A 21288-nucleotide genomic window follows, 5' to 3' on the forward strand; every position below is an offset into this window, starting at 1 on the left:
TTCTGAAACAATTGTTGCTCCTGAACGTATGCTGTGAATCATTTCCTTACTAATGTTGTTGAATCAATATTGTTCCTGTCTGTATCTGGTATAAGTCCACAGCTAATATAAGTTTACCTCCTCTCTTTCATGCAAGAAATTTATAAATTCCTCTAGGTCATCAGCACTTGACTTTGGTGGTCTATACACTCCAACAATTGTTATATGATCCATGCTTTTCTTTATTGTCAGAGTTACACAGTCTATAGTATTGGTGTTATTACTGAACATGTAATAATCACAGGTCTCATAACTATCTTTAATCACTATCATAACGCCTCCACCTGATTTTTGTTAGAATGTCTGTTACAGTAAAATAATTTATACCCTGACAGAAGTGGTTTCCAGTCATTGCTTTTTAACCATATTTCACAAACAACATCAATCTTGTGCAGACATGGCAATGATTCCAATAAAAAATAAATCTTTATTATCAATGCTCCAAACATTAGCAACCATCAAAGATGCATCAAATGTTGCTATCTGTGAACTGTTACATTTTTGACCTGGCAAAACTCCTGCCTAGTGTTTGTCAAATATTGCAAAATATCTGCAGCAAAAATTCCCTTCCATGATCTTGACAAATGCATGCCATCATGTCTGAACATGTGTGCTCAAAACTAGGTTTTGGTGTTCTACACATTTCCATTTTTTTAAAACAGGACATTTTTTCCATGTAGGTATTTACTCAAAAAAATCTTTTCATTCACAGTTACCTGACTGTCCTTTCTATATGTGATTTTTGAAAATATGTCTTGACACCACTACAAGCTATACTATCTAAGAGGGCTGTAATTTCCCTACTAACAGTCAGAGTCCTTGCGGTTGAGATCATTTGTACTGATATGAATAAAAACAGATCTGTAATTCCTTACATTAAGACATTCATCTCGTATCTTTTAGTTTTGCTCCTGGCAAGCATAATACTATTGAATGTTCTTTATCTTCGCTGAAAAATATAAGTATCAGTTCCTCTAATAACTGAATCTCCAATTACAAGAAAATAATTTCTGACCAGATCTAAAGAATTTTCAACTTCTAATTCTATAATATCTTCTCTATCAAGTGTTACAAAGAATGATCTTCATCACCATTAGACTAATTAATCCCACTGTTTTCATTGTGTATTTACATACAATTCTCATCCTGCTAGCTTTGTACATCCACAGGTCGAGACATGTAGTCACATCTGTCTTTCTCATCTTTTTGCTTACAGTAATGTTCTTCAATCCTTCCACATTCAATTTTGATTTCTTCCTTTTCACCTACACTTTGCATATTTTTTCTACCTTCTCTTTTTGGAAAAATGATGCCTTTTCTTTAGATAGAAGGTTTTCTGATAGAAAGATGTTATCATTCCCTGAAATCTGTGTTGCATAACAAATCAGTGCCCTTTTTAGTACTTATTCTCTTTACTTTAAAGACATTTTATCAATTTCTTTCTCTTCCTTATTTGTAGAGAACTTCTTCCTTTCTTTCTTTTTTGTTTCCTTCTAAACACTATAAATCTTCAGTTTGCCAAAGACTTCCATCCAGAATTCCAAAGTTGTCAGGGGCATCTCCTTGTTTACATATTTATTTGGTGACACTGTGGGCCACTCCTAATAGCCTTGCTCTTGGTCAAACTACCATTTGTATTAATGAGTAACATTACACAGTAAGATTGGACACCCTTTGATAAGAGCCTTAAAGTATCTAATAAGCGGTTCTGGTAGCAGTGATAACTACTTTATATTCTGGGCAGAAGGGGGCAGAGCTAGTAAGCCTATTCCAGCCTTTCCCAGGTGAATGTGTGTGTGTGTGTGTGTGTAAAACAATTCTCCAAGACTGCGTGTGTCAGCTACTTGGGCAAGGACACGAAGCTCTGTTTGGACAGAGAGAGTGTGTTGGAGGACTTGGCTAAGAACCCTGGCTAAAGACTCAACTCTATAGCTGTGCCAGTGGGGAGTCTTACTGGGGATCTGGAGAAAGAGGGAGAAACCAGCTCCAAACTGACTGGGATCTCTGTGTGCTCTTAAGGGAAATTGTACTTTATGCAGTGGGCTGCATTTGGAAATACTGTGTGTGTACTTGTCATCCTCTCAATATACGTCCCCCACTCTTGCCAGTGGTGAGGATTGAGGCTCCTCAATTACTGGCCCAGTGGTGGGGCATCACACTATCTTTCTACTACATCAAGAATACTTTAGAATTGTATAAGTTGGTCTCTAATTAACGATACTGTTGTAGTTGCATAAATTGACCACTAATTAATAATAGATTTTTTCACTTGTGATTTTATAATTCCTTTGAAGCTGATAGACTATCATGAATTAAAAATATTGTGTATTCCTTGGATTACTTCATTTATGTCATTATCACGTGACTGAGGTTGTGTGAAGCTGTTTAGAGGCATCACTTTATTTTAATAAATATAAAATAAATACAATAAATAGAATAAAACAACAAAATACTGAGGCATCATGGATTTCATATTTCTAATTGCTGTTTATGTGGCCCCTTCTCTTAAACCAGTTTCTGAAGGTTAACCTTCTAGATTTGCAACACTTCAATAAAAGTAAATATAAACCCCTGACCTTTACCAAGGTACTGATCCAAATTGGAAGTTATGAAAATGTTCAAAATATAGGTGTCAAGCCTGGGATTTTTGAAGAACAGGAGAGTCAGAGCACAGCCAGGGGTCTGACTTAGCTCCTGGAGCCCACTAAGACCCGAACCAGGGCAGACAATCGGAACAGTAGCTCAGTTAATAATAATTATGTCTGGACATGCAGAGCAAATTATTTAATTAAAATAATATATATAGTTGCAGTCAATTAGACATTGACATTGCCAGCATTCACTGAAATTAATGAATGCTAAAGGTATGTTGATCATACTTCATAAGATAGTACACCCATTCACCATGCCCAAGCTAAATGCCTGTTGACAATGAAAAATAGGAAAAATTATAATAATCAGATCATAGAAGTACAGCACTTTGCATGTAGGAACAGGAATGTTGCTCTGGCTAGTAGAAAGAAATTCATTTTTTCACACATACATAAATACATGGATCTCACCATACCCAATAGAACCAAGACACTCTTGTCCAAAAAAAAGGAAGCCAATCTGGTGGTCCCCTGCCATAAACAAAAAGAAGGAGGAAACTTATGCGGAATAAGGTGAAGTCCCAAGACTGGAAAAACTCCCTTATCAACCTCAACAAAATGTTGAGTTCCCTCATCAAATCCTCTAAAGCTAGCTATGAAAACAGAGTTGCAGCAGTAGTAAAGACAAGCACAAGGCCTTCTATCATTATGTAAAGAATCTCCATGGCAATACCCAGATTTGCTCTTAGCTACTGCACAATGGTACCTCCTATACCGAGCCAACAGATATTGCCAATATACTGGCTGACAGATTAAGTGCCAACGTTACCCCTCTCCCCCACCAAAGGACCAATCACAATACCAGTTGATTGCCAGGCACCCACTATTACTGCTACACAGGTTAAAACAGCACTGTCCAAGGCCAAGAATACAGCTTCTATGGGACCTGACAATATCCCTGGCTTTGTTCTACAGGAACAACAGAGTGAACTGGCACCTCATCTGTGTGCCCTGTTCAATCACAGTTTCACCTCAAGCTTTGTCTCTGCTGAATGACGAACTGCTACAGTCATCCCTCTCCACAAAGGTGGAGTGACTACAGAGCCAGGGATCTATCGCCCCATTAGCCTGATGAGTCTGATATGCAAAGCTATGGAACGCATGATCATAGACCTAATAAACAAGGAAATAGGGAAACTCCAAACTCTGGATCCCACACAGTTTGGTTTTGTGAAGAGTAGATCATGCCTGCTCAACTTGATCGACTTTGTTGAGTCAATCACCAGAGCTGTGGATGAAAGCAAGGTGGTTCATGTAGCCTACCTTGATCTGGCCAAGGGCTTTGATACCATTCTCCACTCCGGAATCATAGAAAAACTCACTAAGCTAGTCATCAACCCCTATATCACTAGGTGGGTTGCAAACTGTCTCACAGATAGAAACCACAGTGTGAAAGTAGCTGACTCCAAGTCAGACTGCCGACCAGTCACAAGTGGAGTCCCATAGGGTTCGGTCTGGGGTCCTGTCCTGTTTGGTATCTACTTCTCTGAAGTCCAGGCCAACATGAAGGGAGTCTGGCTGACAAAGTTTGCAGACGATTGCAAGTTGGGAGCTATTATTAACTCCTCCAGTGATTTTGACATCCTACAGAAAGGCCTCACTGAGACCAATGACTAGTGTCAGAACCACGGCCTTAAGCACAATGCCAAAAAATGTGTCATCATCCCCTTTGGAAAAAACATTTCCCATGAATTACCACATCAATGGTTGTCCACTGAACATAGAAGGGGTTATAAGAGATCTGGGAACACAGGTTGACAGCGACCTCTCTTTTGACCACCACATTGCCACTGTGGTCAGAAAGTTCTTCTATATGGCACATCTCATTACTAAGGGTTTTGCATCCAGGAAGAAAGAAGACATTGTCTCCCTCTACTCTTCCCTCATTAGGCCAGTCATCGAGTACAATGTCCCATTTGGCATGTACCTCACTAGACACCTGCAATAACTGGAGAGGCCACAAAAGTACATCACAAAGAGGTTCCTAGGCCTTAAACACTTGCCCTATATGGGCAGACTCAAAAACTCCAACTATTCTCTATCTCATATCACCTACTTAGAGGCGATCTCTGCTTGGCTTACAAAGCCCTGTCTGACCCTGCTCTGTTTGAAATGCTACATCTAAAGAAATCTGAATCCCTCTGCACCACACACTCCAGAGACCTCAACCTCATTACCACAATCAACAGAATGTGCTAGAGGGACAGGTTCATAACCCAGAGCCTGCCCATACTATGGAATAGACTTCCCCTACATATAAAACAGAGCAACTCACTATCCCTCTTCAAGAGAAATCTTGATGAGTTCATGGGAAATAGAAAATTCACCCCGGGGATCACTCCAGTGGCTTTACTCAACAGAGGCACTGGGAACTAAGGTTAGGTGGCATAATGCCAGGGTAATCCTATGGGCTAGGCTTGTAAAGGCTCCAGGGTCATTAGCCTAGTACACACCTATGAACCTATAAGAACCGAATCATAGAATGAAGCTTGCAGTTGACTGATCAGAGCATTTTCCGATATAACCTATGATTACCACTTTTGAAAAGCTAACAGAAGGATAAAATCACAGATGCTAAAGAGCATATTGATAACTACTCATTAACTAGGTAGGCCCACTGTACACTCAGTCCCTTTTCTTGGGCAGCCCAGGAACAATACCTTGTTAAATAACTTATTCAGGTTCACACAGTAGGCAAATAAGGTTTGTAGGAATCAAATCCTATACACAATTCCTACAGCTCACAGCCTTAATCTCTATGCTAACTGCTAGACAAGAAATGGGAGTCCATCCCAAAGTAGGTAAAATCAATCTTCATCACAGAGTTTGGATGCTGGCAATCATGGAAAATCTTTTAGTAATTTTTCTGCTTTCTCCCACTAGAGAGTCAGTTAAATTGGTTTGGACAACTCATGGAGATGTTGTAGGTATTGTTTACTTTAAGGAAGTCACATCACAGATGCAGTCCTAGGATATTGTGGAATGAGTGCACCTTTCACTTTGCCAGGGAATATCTAAAGACCTACAAGATCAGATGGAAACTTGATGACAATAGGCAAAAAAGCACTTCCTGTTCTACTTACATGCACCACAATCCATAGCTGGGTAAGTAAATTAGAAAACAGATGGTTGGGTGGATTCCCTAGAATTTGCAAAATCAAACAATCTAAAGCCAGTTAAGTAGATTGCAAAATAGATGGAAAGATATATTATCTACCATTTGCAAAATCAAACAGTATACTGAAAGCTTTAGTGAAAACTGTAGTATTAAATTAATATGATACTTGTTTATTATAAGTAGTCACATGTAATAGTAATATGTGGAAATATGCAAACTGATCCCATGTGTCCATTAGTCCCATATATGTTTTGTAAATGTTGTATGCTTTTTCTTTTCAGCAAAAGTTACTCTGAACTTTGTCTAGATATGATACTTTTTCTAATCAAGAAAAATAATACGGTAAGGTTCATAAGGCATCTTTATGACAGCTTAAAATGATTAATCACCCTGGCTGTGTTCCTGCCATAGGGACAGATAAGATAACATTACTTTATATTTAATGGTGTGGTCCCTCTCTGTGGAAATCTTTATAATTTAAGCAGTTTCAGTTCATTACATAATTGTTAATCTATCAGAGGAATGTAGCATTGCATTGCATCTGTTGCTTCTTATAAAAAAATTGTCTGATTTGCAATTTGTTAAATGGCATTTCTCTTTTATTGTATAATCCTAAGTAAGTAGCTGAGCTTCTCTCACTTCCAGAAAATCTTATCAGCACCACTATTACTTTTGGCACATAAAGGCCATTACTGCAGCTGTCACTAAATTAAATGGAACCTATCCTGCAACATCTGGCCCCTGGGTAGAAAATAAAAATGATTTCATCAGGCTTCTCGTCGCACTCTAATTATGATGTAATGGAGGACATCAGCATGAGGTGGACTTGGTGATTAACCTAGGGCAACAGAGAAATATGTCTAGTGAAATAAGCAGTGCAGTTAGATCGGCTCAATCAATTCTCTGTTTTTGTAAGGCTCTTAAAAACATCTTTGACCTTGTGATGGGTAGCAGTAAGTTACACTCGAACCCATTTAACAGGTCGGAATATTTTTTTAGTACACTACAGGGGATGAACTGAGTAATGTTTATGAATTTATTACAATTAGAAAAGATAGAAAAGAAATACCCAGCTTCTGGATTTCAATCAGTTAACAGCTGCAGGGCTCATTAGCCTAAGCTAATACTTTAAATGCATTAAATGCTTCACACTTTAAACTAGCAATGAAGCACTTTGAAATAGCTTCTGAATTATTCACTTTGGATTATCTTAAATTTAGATTAAAAATTGAAACCATTGAAAGTTTTTATATTCTTATTTTAGAATATTATTCTTAGTGTATTGCAACTATTACAATTTGAATACATTTGGAAGGTAAAATGTTATCGTTTTAAAGTGAAAGCATTTCTGAGAATTTTCCATTAGGGAAAGTATGTGGTATTGTATACTATATTCAGCATTTGTATTATATGAAGCAGTTGGCTAAGGACAGCACATATTTGTCCAGGTTATTATATACATGCCAGAAATCTTGCAGCTGTATCACTGATATATTATTTGAGTCAAATGTGAATTTTTACTCTGACACAGGAGTGCTGAGATGAAGTGGTGAAACTTTGACTGTTGCACTACTAGTCATTGTTCAAGTAGAGATGTGTATTTTGGGAAGAAGTGACACAGTAAAAAAAGAAAAGAAGCAACAATCATTAGCTTACCCTCCTTTGATGAATTTGAGGAATAAGCTGCATATTTGAATTTAGGCAGGACTAAAATGACTATACTTGCATATGCCATTTGTCATGGAACAGGGGGTAGGCATGCATAGCATAATGCATGCAATGTCTGTAGTAAGCTCTTGCAGAAGCCATTCATGGGCAGAGAGAGAGAGAGAGACAGACAGACAGACTTACATATTTGCATAAACTAAAAAGTTACAAATCGTCTCAGAGGATGGCAGTACTACTCATGGCACCTGACTATCACCTGACACTTGAATGAGTGGACTAATGTGTTCTTGTCACTGGGATGAATAAATTGGCTTGTTGAGCAAATGACGGGAGGCTTGATGATAAATCAGGACTGGGGACTCAGAAAATGAAATAGGAAAATGAACTTATGGTGACTGGCAGATAAGCATTTCAAGTTGCTAAAAATATAATATCTGGGTCAAGGAAATGCTTAGTTAAATAAATTACTTTGCATAGCACAATAGTATACATTTTGTTCTCTGAATTCAAGAACAAGGTCCATGAGCTGTGGAAACAAGATGAACTTTTCTCTTTCAATTGTTTTACATAGTCTTCCAATAAATGTTTTTAATATTCTATCAAGAGCTGCTTTATATACTTTATAAGCCAAGAAGTGAAGTGTTAATCTTATAAAAAGGTGTGTGTGTGTGTGTGTGTGTGTGTGTGTGTGTGTGTGTGTGTGTGTGTGTGTGTGTGTGTGTGTGTGTGTTTGTGTGTTTTGTACATTATGAGTATATTCATCCTGCAGTGGTCTACATTATGTATGGAACTGGTTTCTTGGCTTACGCCCACTGCTTAACAGAACCAGACTTCATTCCTTCTGTGACTCTAAGCAGGATAGATGTGATATCAAAAAATTAATACATGAATGACTCAATGAATGAACAACAATGAGGAAAACATTTTTGGTAAAACACAACAATGTAAACAATCTTATAAAAAATACTATCTCTAATAAGTATTCTTTAACAGAATGCTGTTTGTTTTCATTGTCTCATGGGGTCTTCAGTAGGCTGGCATGTTAAGTTAGATTATCACAAAAGATCGCTTTAACAATGGAGAATGCGTGTTTGTGTTATATCTTTTTTTTTACCTTGTCTTCTAAGATAGTCTCACTTTCTGTTTGACTATTTCTCTGTTGGCTCTTTCTCATTGGACTTTTCAATTTTTGCCAGCTCCAGATTGAACTCAACTTAATTTTGGGTCATCTTTAGAGAGCTAGGCTTCCTGGGGTACCATCACACTGCTTTTGATGGAGTATTTTCTGCTTAAACATATCACCACCCGGATGTGAACTCATCTTACTCAAGGTTGATGGTATGTAATGGGTTCATTGCATATTGTTCACAGCTCCACATGTGACTCAGCCAAAGCTCCACCCCAGTTGTAAGCACCAATTCCCCTCTGCTCACATTCCTGGCCCCACAAGGTGTCAACTACAGAAGTACATCCGAGGGTATGCCCTTCCTCTAGGGATGGACATGCCTATCAGTCCACCTTGCTGACTGGTGCCAGAACTGCTAATCAAACTCAGGTCACCTGGACTTCATCTCTGTGCATATCAGTGATGTTACATGCATAATTGTAATATTACTGCTGCAGCCGAGCCCCTTATATGTGTGTGTGTGTGTGTGTGTGTGCATGTGTGCGTGTGTGCGTGTGTGTGTTTGTGTGTGTCTGTTTCTCTGTCAGTCTGACTGCATGCTTCTGTTTGCACAAGTCAGTGTCTATGTGTACTGAATACAAACCTACAGAGAAATAGTCAAACTGAAAGTGAGACTATCTAAATGCTTAAGAGTTAGATGTTAGGCCTACATGTGTTAATAAATAGCAAGATAGACTAGCAAGCCATATTATTTTAAACTATTTATTTTACAAATTTATATTATAAAACACTAGCAATTCTCTGTAGTACTCTAATTTGCAGATGTATGCCATAAAATGTCAGTAATTTCCTTTAACACTCCAAGCAATATCACCACAATCTGACCTGTTTTATTAAGAAATTAATAAGGAGAAGGCACATCACTTAATTCTAGGCCACAGCTTGTCAATGTGCTCTTCTTATGTCCCTTTAAAACTTTTATTTTTTTTTGTCATTAAACTCAGTGATCTACTCCTTCTTATGAAATTCATTCTTAAAGTCATGGGAGTATCATAAACAGACCTTACACTTTTACTTATCCAGGGTTGACTTTATTGAAAGCTTAACACTTGAGACTACTAGACCCAAAACTGAGCAATTATGAGAGCCTTCTAAAATAACAGACAAGTATTAACCTCACTGCTACACAATAGCCATTTTTATTCTGCACAGGGCAAACACTTCTCCCCATATCCCCCAGTGTGATGTTTTGGATCTACTTTACATGGTCGACGTTTCACAAAGCCAAAGACCATATGGCCGAGACCATATGATCGACTTTTGAAATGTCGATCATGTAAAAAAAAAAAGAAAAAAACTCAACAATCACTAACCTAAACACTGCTAGCAGGGTGGAAAGCCCCTTTGCACCACCTGCCCCCGATACTAAAATATTCCAACTCTGAAATCACACTTCTGTGCAGAAGATGGAAATTTGTCCATTCCACACTGTACGGAGATGCCCATTCCGCATGGTCAACATTTCAAAAGTCGATCATATGGTCTTGGCCATATTGTCGTCGGATTACTGAAATGTGAACCATGTGAAGGGGACCCGATGTTTTTACCCCACCCCCACATACACACAACCACTGCTTATATATACTAACTCCAGATTTTTAAATCTGATAGTCTTCTGCAGTTTCTATAATAGTAATATTTTACTTGTCAGTATTGCCTTGAATTTTTATTGAATTTAATCTATGAATAATGTAGTTAAAGTAGGCCATCTGCTTTTCATCATTCTGCTCATTGACATTTAAGCTGGTGAGAGACTGTGTTTCTGCAATGGAGTACCCCTATATTCCAGAAATGTAAGATGACAATCCTCATAACTGTTACCATAACCATAGTGACTGTTTGTTTAGTCGTCTGACTTGTCTGCTGGATGGCAGATAATATTTTTTGGATGTTAGATGTCTATTTTCTTGACTACTACAATGTGGAACATTATCAGATCTGAGTTCATCTGCTATCCCCCTTGTCTATAATGTACATCACTGACCTTTGTTTGGCTAAAGAACACCCAGTATCTCCTATGTATAAACTCCAGCACCCCTATCCACTTGCACTTGTTGTGCTTATTTCAGAGAACTGGGAAAAATAATCCATGCAGAGAAAATGGATCACTTATTTGATTGGGAAGAAATGATCTTGTCTCGTGGAGTAAAGTACCACATTTAGCACCAGGTTTGACATATCCACTATCATTATAATATTATTTATTGCAGATGGTACATCTGTGTGCTTCTTGTTCTGCCTGAAATGAAGTTCCTAGCAAAAACATTTTATTTGTTGCTAATTAATTGCAATTCATCATTCCTAGGTGTGATTCATATACATTCCATAAGCATTTGCTTTGACAACAGTTTTTTCTTTTTTGTGAGTATTGAATGTCGAGCTGGCACCTTGGCGTTCGGCAAAAATCTACTGCCAATCATTAGCGGACCGGAGTTCCGCTGTGGCGACCCCTAACCGGGAAAAGCCGAAAGACAACAACAACAACTGAACAGAAGGGGCTGAAGAAAACTTATTTTTTTCCCTGAATTAAAAATGAGACTGAATTTCTTTACTTTCTGCAAAATTTTGTTCAGGCTGTTCTTTTTTTTCTAATAGTTTTCAATAGATGTGTTTTTAGCTCAGCGTTAGTGCATTTTTGACATTCTTTTACTTATTCTGGTGTTATAACAAACAAGTATACATTTTATATATAGTTCCTTGCCTTCTGTATTTCACTTTTCTGGAAAAATGAAACATCCTTTGTACAACTAACTTGTATAAAGATCTTCTGTAGTGGAAAGCAAATTTAAACTATTAAAAAAGCAGCATTTCCCTCCCACCCCCACTACTCTTATATTCATACACACAGACACTCCTCCCATGATCAACACCAACCACTCAAACACCTACACACTATATTACCTCCAACAGTATATTTGAACATCACACTAGCTAATTAAAGCTATCACCTTACAGCATTTCACCACCCATGGAAACATAAGTATACGTCTGACCATATTACTTAATAACATTTGATCATTTCTTCTGTACATATCACTGTTACTTACTTAACCTAACATGCTACTTTTCTCCTCTGTCCTTATTGCTAATAATCCTTATCTTTGCTACAATACTGTCCAGCAAAAAAACACACACTGCTATACATTAGCAACCTCTACCACCAACCTACCTTATAAAAAAGCTACTAATCTAACATTTCTCCTCAGCTATTTCACTATACTCTCCCATATATCTCTAGCCCATGAATATCAACTACTATATCCTGCAAACCCAATTTTACATCGTTAACTCCAACCCCAGAACAAAATATGACTCATTGTACACATATCCAGTCTTCATCTTACTACAGAGTGGAGGTGTACACCCAAACCCAGGGCTGAACACAAATGCTAACAAAAAAAATGACATCAAAAACCTAAATTTAATTACTTTAAACATAAGAAGTATATGCAACAAACAACCCCTCTGCATGCTTGGATAGAACAAAACAAACCAGATATACTAGCCATAACAGAAACTTGGCTACACCCGAACATACCAGAAATTATACCTCCATACTATACCATTTATAGAGTAGATATACTGAAAAAGAAAGGCCAAGGGATGGTCCTTCTATATCCTTCCATACTCAGCATTACTCCTTACTCAAAGAGTATGCCTACCTTTTACAGTGCTGAGATCCTAATAGCCTCTGAGATCCTAATAGCCTCCTTGAATCACAACGATACAAAAATAATCTGTATCATGGTGGTTTACATCTAACCTGGAAACAACACATCTGTCCTGGAAGATATACTTTCTTGGACATCACAAAACATCAGGCAAGAAACAGTCATCCTAGGTGACATGATCATCAAATGGCATTCTATCACAACAGGCTCTCCCACCAGTAGTATTAATCTGTACGGATTTACACAACTAATCACAAGTCCAACACAATATAATAAAGGCTTCAGTTGCCATTCTACTTTGGATAGGATTCTAGCATCTCACCCTAAAAAACTTCTCCTCCTCAGGCACACTCTCAGTCTCACTTAATGACCATGTTCCCACATATGCCATCAGAGCCAGTACCCACCATCCAAAAACACACTCGCTGAAATTGGTTAGAAACACAACTAAATTTAGTTAGCAAATACTTAATGAATTACTATGAAAAATAAACTGGGCACCCCTAAAGCTACTACCTCTCAGTGATACTGTTCAATATTTCAGTACTATCTTCCTGAAAATATTTAATAGTCTAGCCCCTGTACAGACAAAAAAGTTTAAAAAACACAACCCCGTAAATAACCAAAGACTGTATTAACCTGATGAAACAAAGAGAACAAGCCTGGAATACATGGAAAAAAATAAAACTTAACAAAATCTTCTCTCCTTCAAAACAGTCTGCATTAGTGTAACCAAACTAGTAGACAAAAGCAAAAAATCCTACTACTCACACCTTCAGCTACAACATAACTACAACCCAAAAATATTCTGGCACTCAATATCAACCCTTCTCAATCTAGGTACAAAGAGCACTCCTCTTCATCCACAATGCACCCCCCCCCATCACTAATAGCAGAAAAATGTAATAAAAACTTCATACAATTCATAGCTGATCTAGTGACTACTAACAAAAACACAAGACCCATCACATAATCTCTATCTCAAACACTAATAAGTTCTCACTAACTCAGATCACAACTCCGCCAAGCACGGTCCCAAGCCCGGCTGAAAAAGGAGGAGGGTTGGGCTTAGGGTTAGCAACCCCATCCCGTAAAAAACAAATTGCTACAAAAACACCAACTACAGGAAACACAGACAATATTGTCTTGGAAGAGGAGGGTTCTTCAAATGGAAGATTTTTGAAGTTTTGTGGCCAAAGCCGAAAGGACGCCACAAAGCAGAGCACCCTTCTCTCTACCAGGAAAATAAACATTGGCACATGGAATGTCAGGACCATGTATGAGCTAAGCAAGGCAGCCCAAGTGGCAGCAGAAATGAGAAATAACAACTTGAGTTTGTTGGGAATCAGCAAGACAAGGTGGACAGGGGCTGGTCAGTGTCGATTATCTACAGGAGAGTTGCTGCTTTATTCTGGACATGAGGACAGTGAAGCACTTCACTCCCAAGGGGTTGGTCTTATGTTGGCTAAACAGGCTCAGAGAGCCCTGATTGGATGGGAAGCACATGGCCCCAGGATCATCACAGCTTCATTCCGTACAAAGAAGAAGAAAATTGTAATGAATGTGGTCCAGTGCTACGCACCAACTAATGACAGTGAAGAGGAAGATAAAGATCAGTTTTATGAAAGACTGCAGCAGATCCTCGAGACCTACCCAGACAAAGACCTTACTATACTTATGGGCGATATAAATGCCAAGGTCGGATCCAGTAACATAGGATATGAGCAAATCATGGGTACACATGCTCTGGGAACAATCAACGAGAATGGTGAAAGGTTTGTTGATCTATGTGCTCTCAACAATTTGGTCATTGGAGGCAGCATTTTTCCCCACAAACGGATACACAAAAATACATGGGTCTCCCCTGACTACACAACAGAAAACCAGATAGATCACATATGCATCTGTAGAAAGTTTAGAAGAACATTACAAGATGTCAGAGTGAAAAGAGGGGCAGATGTAGCATCTGACCATCACTTGGTGGTGGCTAGACTGAAGCTAAAGCTAAAAAGAACCCATGTTCAAGAGTCATCTAGGAGAATCAAATACAATGTTCATCTTTTGAAAGATTCTCAGACAAAAGAACAGTTCAACATTGCACTGAAGAACAAATTTGAAGTGCTACAAGAACTGGTTGAGGAGGGTGGAGTAAACAGCTCATGGCAGAATGTGAAAAAGGCTGTAGACTTAGCTTGTCAAGAGACACTGGGACCTAAAAAGTATCAACAGAAAGAGTGGATCACTGCAGAAACACTGGTAAAGATAGAAGACAGAAAGAGGAAGAGGGCAAAAGTAAACAACAGTAAAACCAGAGCTTCAAAGATCAAGGCCCAAGAAGAATATGCAGATGCCCACAGAGAGGTCAAAAGATGCATTAAAATAGACAAGAACAATTATGTGGAACAGTTGGCAGTTGAGGCAGAACTGGCAGCTTACAGTGGTAACACAAAAATGTTGTATGATATCACCAAGCAACTTTCAGGAAAGTACAGTAAGCCAGAGAGACCTGTTAAAGATAAGCAAGGGAAAACCATCAATAGTATAGAACATCAACTGAAAAGGTGGGTGGAAAACTTTAAAGAACTTCTAAACAGACCGTCACCTCTAAACCCTCCAATTATTGAGCCAGCCAATGAAGATCTACCAATCAATTGTGAAAAGCCAAGCAAGGAGGAGATCAGAAAAGCCATCATCCAAATGAAAAATGGGAAAGCGGCAGGACCAGATAACATCCCGGCAGAGGCCCTTAAAGCAGACCTGAATACATCAGTGGAGATGTTGTACCCACTCTTTGAAAGAATCTGGGCAGAGGAAACTATTCCTTCAGAATGGAAAGAGAGCCATCTCATTAAGCTTCCCAAGAAAGGGGACCTTAGCAAATGCGACAACTACAGAGGCATCAATCTTCTATCAGTTCCAGGAAAAGTTTTCAACCGTATCCTTTTGGAAAGGATAAAGGACACCACTGACAAAAAGCTGAGAGAAGAGCAGGCAGGCTTCCGCAAAAATAGATCGTGTACTGATCAAATTGCAATGCTCAGGATAATTGTGGAACAGTCAGTTGAATGGAACTCACCATTGTATATCAACTTTGTTGACTTTGAAAAGGCGTTTGATAGCGTGGACAGAGAGACACTGTGGAGCCTTCTGAAGCACTATGGTATACCAACGAAAATAGTAAATTTGATAAAGAACTCATACAATGGTCTATCATGCAGGGTTATACATGGAGGGCAGCTCTCTGAAAGCTTTCAAGTAAAAACTGGGGTCAGGCAAGGATGCTTACTGTCACCATTCCTCTTCCTGTTAGTTATCGATTGGATTATGAAGAAATCTACTGCAGGACAGAAAAATGGGATCCAATGGACCCTATGGAGTCAGCTGGAAGATCTGGACTATGCTGATGACCTCGCCCTCATCTCTCACAGCCAGCAGCAAATGCAAAACAAGACAAATTTGGTGGCAGTTATAGCACTAGAGGTGGGTCTTAACATTAACAATCTGAAGACAAAGATCCTTAAATTAAACTCCACAAATACTAACCCTATCACTCTGCAAGGGAAACCACTGGAAGAAGTGCAGTCCTTTACCTACCTTGGCAGCATAATTGACAAGCAGGGCGGATCAGAAGCTGATGTCAGGGCAAGGATAGGAAAAGCAAGAGCAGCCTTCATACAGTTAAATAGGGTCTGGAAAACAAGAGAACTATCCTTGATCAACAAGATAAGGCCGTTTAACTCTAACGTGAAGTCAGTACTGCTGTATGGGGCAGAGACCTGGGGGTTAAACAAGACCACCACTAAAAAAATTTCAGACATTTACAAATAGCTGTCTCAGGAAGATTCTACGGATTCGATGGCCAGACATTCTTAGCAACGCCACCCTTTTGGAAAGGACCAACCAACTTTCGATTGGGGAAGAAGTTAAGAGGAGGAGGTGGAGATGGATCGGGCATACTCTTCACAAACCAGCAAACAACATTACAAGACAGGTGTTGCGCTGGAATCCTCAGGGGAAGAGAGGAAGAGGCCGCCCACGAAACACCTGGAGGCGAGACTTTGAGGCAGATGCTAAGCTTAGAGGCTACACATGGAACCAAATAGAACAGCTGGCCCAGGACAAGATTCGGTGGAGAGCTGTAGTTGGTGGCCCATACCCTGTCAAGGGTGACGGGCATAAGTAAGTAAGTAAGTAACTCAGATCACACCAATAAAAGCATGCATAACCATTGCAAAGATAACCAGACTTCTTTCTTCTTTCAGCCTATAGCTACTTCAACATTAAAAAATGACTGTTCAAATTAAAACCCTGCTCCACGTCCACAGATAATCTCCCACCACAATACCTAAACTCGCTGTTAACTTGATCACTTATCCAATCAGCATCCTCATAAATAGATCTCTCTCCGAATCTGTGTCCCCTACCATATGGAAACTATCACATATAACACCAATACATAAAGGAGGAAACTCCACTGAAATATTTAACTTTCACCTTATATCAAGTTTATAATGCAAGGTATTGTGAAATACCTACTACAGAACAACTTGCTTTCTCAAACTCAGCACGGGTTCCGGCCTGAACACAGCACACCCACAGATCTACTATTCTTCACAGATAGCATAAATAGGGCCAGACATGAAGGATACCTGGTATCCTCAGTGTTCCTGGACCTCATTAAAGCCTTCAACATGGTCTTGTACCCCTTACTGCTTGATATCCTGTCCAACCTAGGTTGCTCCCCTACCACAGTATAATGGTTTTAAAGCTATCTACAAGACTGGAATCAAGACGTTATATGGTGTATCCAACTCTTCCCCTTTCTTCATAACCCTACGGGAGTCTCCCAAAGCTCTATCTTAGGACCCTTACTGCTTAATATATTCACCATTAATTTACATACCTCCTCTTCTTCTAGAAATCTGATTCTGTATGCAGATAATTCCGCCATAATCTGCACCTCCTACACTCTCCCAGAACTACTCAACGATGCTCAAAAATCATTGATTGGTATTGAATCATGGCTCAAAGATGCCCGACTTTTTCTGAATCCACCCAAAAATCAAACTTATAGTCCTTCACACCAAAAAATATCACCCTCAGCTCTGACCAATTTAACATCCACTCAGCCAAAAATGCTATCATCAAAAGAGTACAACAAGCAAAATTACTAGGTGTAATTATCAATAACAAACTCACCTTCTACCTTCATATCCAGCAAAACATAAATAAAACCATCAAGAAACTAGGACTCCTCTACAGAAATAGGCACATCAACCAAGACTACGCTATCAAAAACTGTCCTTCTCCCCTCCCTATTTTATGGTTCTTGTATACTTACCAACCTGCAAAACTCCACCAAGACAAAAATGGAACAATAATATAACAAAGTTACAAAGTTTGTCACAAACTCCAAATACCATACGCACTTATGTAAACCACTACGGGAACTAAATTGGCTTGACCTCTCCAACCAACTAACATATATCCAACTAACTACTATACGCAACCTTATCTACAAACCCACTATCTGTCCTGCCCTAGACAGGCTTGTCAAACTCTACATAGCAACAGATCAATCAGATCAGAAGACAAAAACCTACTAGACACATGTTTAACTCCAGGTTAATCCCCCAAGTGCTGTTTCCTCTGCCCAACCCCCTTTATTTCTCTTCAGTCTTCTCTTACTCTCTGTACATCATTGAATTCTAGTGAGAATTCACCTCCTATCACTCCAACCTGTGTCTGCATTCTTCTTTCTGTCTCTCTAGACCCCTCTAATATTACATTTCTCAAATCTTTATGCTACTTCTCTCCTGCTCTAAATAACACTGCATATATCATAGGTTCATAGGTTCATAGATTAGTACTAAGTTGACTGCTCTTGCGAGCCATTTTAAACCTAGCCAATTATCCCTTGTGAGATTCAAACCCTGCACCTTGTGTTTGTAAGGCAAACATCTTAACCATTAGGCCACCCTCCCAACCCATATTCTGTGCTCTAGTGTAAGCTTGTTCACATGATCAATATGCTGCTAAGAACATTCATTTTCTGCTCAAATAATCTATCGTAATACATAGTAATGCTTTAGAAATTAATCAAAACACTAAGCAAGTGTGCACCTTTTTCTCAACTTTAACCTGCCTACAATGCATTATGTAAGTCTTAACAAACACTTTTTATATAAAAATTGTAATCTATCTGTTTATATGCACCTAACGTCTAAGTGTGCAGCTTTTCTCCAATGAAAATGGGTTATGTGACCCAGTCGGGCTATCCTGGTAACAAACATCAAATAAATAAATAAATAAATAAATAAATGTATATATTGTATATACATACATAGTGCTTTTGCCCTTTTTATATGTATGTATAGCATTTCCATTGCTTCATACAATAACTCTTTGCAAGTACAGAACTAAGTATGCTGGATGTGAGATGCTGAAGTTGTCAAACTATTTATGATGAGCTGCCGTATTGCGTGCAATAAACTTATTTGTTTACCAAAATGTATGCAGAATCCTAACATTTCAGAGATGATCCTCAACAACAGCAGTATGCATTTTGTAGCACCACCTGACATCATCTAGATGCGCTATGCAAGAATGGGTGGTTTCTTTCCATCTAAACATCTTTATCTTAGTTTCATTTGTTTAATTTCTGACATTCATTTGCTATTGCTCACAGTTCCTTTTCTGTATGAGTATATATTGTATGTGGATTTGCAAATGCTTTTTCAGCCATGGGGCAAATTGAAAATTGTCTTGAAAATCACAGCTAAGAGTTGAGAAAGATATTTATCATGCGATCAGGTCCTATTTATATGGTAAGCAAAATGAAAAAAAAATCTTTGATACAGGTGTTTGCCACAATTCTTACAAAGGTTAAACAGATCAAGTTGATCAGGATATTTCATGGCACCAAATGCAAAGCAATGACCACCCCCTAGTAGTCTGTATGATGTGAAGTAAATTGAGAGGGTTTTATATCAGTCATAGCTGCTGAAAAATTAGAAATCTTTGGAAATGGTGCTTGAGAAAACACCTGACAAAGGGGCACTGTATACCCAATATGGGCTGTATAGAGAGGAAATATAACTTCCTGAGTTCTAGAAAAAAATGCATCTGCAAATTAAATGTGCCAAGAATGATATTCTGCCAATGACTGAAACATACAGATCAAATGACAGATCTTTATCAGTAAAGGTGTCATAAATATTTAATGATTGTGTCAGTTTAAGAAGGTGACTTTAATGCAGTATGAGAAAGGGACGTCTTGCTTCCTAGATAAAATCACACTACCCTTTTGGTACTATGTTTAAGTTGGCTATCAGTCTGCAAATGAAAAAAATTCTAACCAATGAACAGAGGTCTTAATCAAGCCCTGCATCTTGTATCTGAGCCCATAGTCAATACATCAGGAATTGACATGGTCTAGCCCATGTTGAAATATCTGAAAAGTCAGTAGGGGAGCTGAGAATAGTACTCAATTTGTTTCACCAGGAAGCTTTGTTAGTCAATAGCCTTTGACATCTACTCTTTAATATGAAAAGTGTATGACAAGGAGGAGATAAGTGTAGGAATGAACCCCAAAGGATACTGCAGTTAACTTTTGTTGTGTGGAAGAGGTTACCTCAAACATTTATTGTTTGGGTTCAATCACTAAGTCATTTGGCCATCCAGTGGATAATGTACTGTTTAATGTTAAAAGGAATGGATTAATCAATAATACTTGCATGGGGGAGGGGGTGTATCACACACAGCCTTAGTCACATTCAGATAGGCAAAGTGAATCTTGTCCATAGCTTTAATAGCACTTTTAAAATTCTGTTCATCTGAGTTGGCAGAATCTGCCTTTTACAATGCAAACTGATTTGAGTCAAGGAACTGAAGGCTCCTATGCTTTTGTTTGTAAAGTCAGTTGTGAAGCCTCCCATGGCTTTATGATGGTAGTGAGATCTATAGGTCTCTGAGTACTTGGATCTGTGATAGTGCTGCCCTTGCAGAATGGTACCACTATGACAGTTATACCAATATCAGGCATATAGCCATGGAAGAAGCTAAGACAGTATAGTTTTGGAGGGTTTTAGGAGAATTTATTGCATACTAGGAGGTACCCACATGTATTGCCTGGTCCCATTTAAGTGGTATACTTATTTTAGGGTAATTCTGACAGGACTTGATCAAGAATGATTTTGGAAGGTGTAGTTTGGTGAGCAAGTAGAATAAAAGAGGGGTGAGTAGGCAGGGTGATTTTCCACTAGGATGTGATGGTCTTGGTATCAGAAAAAATGGTCACATTAGAGTTTTTCAGCAGTACTAAGTGTTAGATATGAATATTCACAAATAGTTAAACAAGGAATTATTATCTCTGTAGGCAGGGGATACCTCAGCTTTAAGCTATCTTTATGCTTTCATTTGCATGCTTATGATCTTTGCTGTCTAGTTTTCATAACATTTTGCTTGGGGATAGATTATATATGATAAATCAATCAGTCTTTTCTTCTTCTTATGCAGATTTATTTTGGTAGAGAATTGATGTATTTATCTGTCTATCTACTCTATCTATCTATCTATCTATCTATCTATCTATCTATCTATCTATCTATCTATCTATCTATCTATCTACCTATGTATATATATTTCTTTACTGGGAAGTTCTGACTAGGGTTTCTCCCATGTTCAGCAGAGGACCAAGGAGAAAAGTTCCACAGATAAGGACAAATGTATTACATTACATTACATTACAGAAAACATATATAACATAATATAGATAATGCAGTGAGTTATATAATATCACAATACATATGATATTGCAGAGTACCTTCCATATGCATTTGAGTTATTATAACATGAGGTAGTTGATTGCAGAGAGATTTGACATTTATGAGTAGCTAACTTACCTAGTGGTAGTTTTAGTTTGAGTATATAAAGATGGATAACACAGGAAGTGAA

Source organism: Protopterus annectens, chromosome 5.part1, assembly GCF_019279795.1.
Source record: "Protopterus annectens isolate FY-2018-M chromosome 5.part1, PAN1.0, whole genome shotgun sequence".
Taxonomy (NCBI): domain Eukaryota; kingdom Metazoa; phylum Chordata; order Ceratodontiformes; family Protopteridae; genus Protopterus; species Protopterus annectens.